At 45.5% G+C, this 1,669-nt stretch overlaps 1 long non-coding RNA gene across 2 annotated transcripts in view; it reads right to left on the reverse strand.

Annotated features, from left to right (window-relative positions):
- The window catches only part of LOC107307771, a 5,144-nt gene extending 3,687 nt beyond the window's left edge, over nucleotides 1–1,457 (reverse strand). The window contains exon 1 of one of the 2 annotated variants that reach the window (XR_001552505.2): nucleotides 1,263–1,455. This is a non-coding gene — a long non-coding RNA (uncharacterized LOC107307771). Of the gene's footprint in view, nucleotides 1–1,262 lie in introns of both variants that reach the window. The other variant, XR_004305863.1, reaches the window with a different exon arrangement.
- Between the last annotated feature and the right edge of the window lie 212 nt (nucleotides 1,458–1,669).

Here is a 1,669-nt window from a genome sequence, read left to right on the forward strand (position 1 = left end):
AAAATGGGGTAAAAAAGGGCAAATTTGGACAAAAAATGGGGTAAAAAAGGGCAAATTTGGGTAAAAAGGGGGGAAAAATGGGGTAAAAATGATCAAATTTGGACAAAAATGGGGTAAAAAAGGGCAAATTTGGGCAAAAAAGGGGGAAATGGGGGAAAATTGGGGCTGAATTGGGGCAAAAAGGGGCAATATTGGGTAAAAAGGGGGAAAATGGGGTAAAAAAGGGCAAATTTGGGTAAAAAAGGGGGAGTAATGGGGAAAATTGGGGCAAAAAAGGGCAAAATTGGGCAAAAAGGGGCAAATTTGGGTAAAGAATGGGGGAAATGGGGAAAATTTGGACTGAATTGGGGCAAAAAGGGGCAATATTGGGTAAAAAAGGGGGGAAATGGGGTAAAAAAGGGCAAATTTGGGTAAAAAAGGGGGAAAATGGGGTAAAAATGGGCAAATTTGGGCAAAAAAGGACAAATTTGGGTAAAGAAATGGGGGAAATGGGGAGAAATGGGGGCAGATTTGGGGCAAAAAGGGGCAATATTGGGTAAAAAGGGGGAAAATGGGGTTAAAAGGGCAAATTTGGGTTAAAAAGGGGGAAAATTTGGGCAAAAAATGGCAAAATTGGGTATAAAAGGGGGGAAATGGGAAAATTGGGGGAAAATTGGGCAAAAAAGGGCAAATTTGGGTAAAAAAGGGGGAAAATGGGGAAAATTGGGGCAAAATTGGGCAAAAAAAGGGCAAATTTGGGTAAAAAAGGGGGAAAATGGGGTTAAAAGGGGCAAATTTGGTAAAAAGGGGGGAGAAATGGGGTAAAAATGGGCAAATTTGGGCAAAAAAGGGCAAATTTGGGTAAAAAGGGGGAAAATGGGGTTAAAAGGGGCAAATTTGGGTAAAAAGGGGGAAAAGGGGCAAAAAAGGGCAAATTTGGGTAAAGAAATGGGGGAAATGGGGAGAAATGGGGGCTGATTTGGGGCAAAAAGGGGCAATATTGGGTAAAAAGGGGGGAAATGGGGAGAAATGGGCAAATTTGGGTAAAAAAGGACAAATTTGGGTAAAAAAGGGGGAGAAATGAGGTAAAAAAGGGCAAATTTGGACAAAAAATGGGGTAAAAAAGGGCAAATTTGGGTAAAAAAGGGGGAGAAATGGGGGAAAAAAGGCCAAATTTGGGTAAAAAAGGACAAATTTGGGTAAAGAAATGGGGGAAATGGGGAAAAATGGGGCAGATTTGGGGCAAAAAAGGGTGAAATGGGGTAAATAAAAGGGATAAGAACCGGGAAGTGGTGAAAACGGAGAAAGTCGGCCCCAAATTGGGTGAAAAAAGGGCCAAATCGGGCAAAAGTGAAGCCAATGAAGACCTGACCTTGGCCCCTCCCCCATTGTTTGCATATGGGGGGAGGGGGGGGGCAGAGTGACTAGCGGACCCTATAGGGGACACCACGACCCCATAGACCCCATAGGGGGACCCACAGACCCCATAGACCCCATAGGGGGACATAGAGACCCCATAGACCCCATGGGGACCCGCACAGAACCCTAGACCCATTGGGGGGAACTAGAGACCCATCGACCCCATTTTTAGACCCCATCGTGGGGAAATAGAGACACCAGCTAGCCCAATAAGGGGACCCCCCATTTTGGAGGGGGGGAAACCCCACAAAAGGGGGGGGGGGACCCACAG

This window comes from Coturnix japonica, unplaced genomic scaffold, assembly GCF_001577835.2.
Source record: "Coturnix japonica isolate 7356 unplaced genomic scaffold, Coturnix japonica 2.1 chrUnrandom888, whole genome shotgun sequence".
Lineage (NCBI taxonomy): Eukaryota > Metazoa > Chordata > Aves > Galliformes > Phasianidae > Coturnix > Coturnix japonica.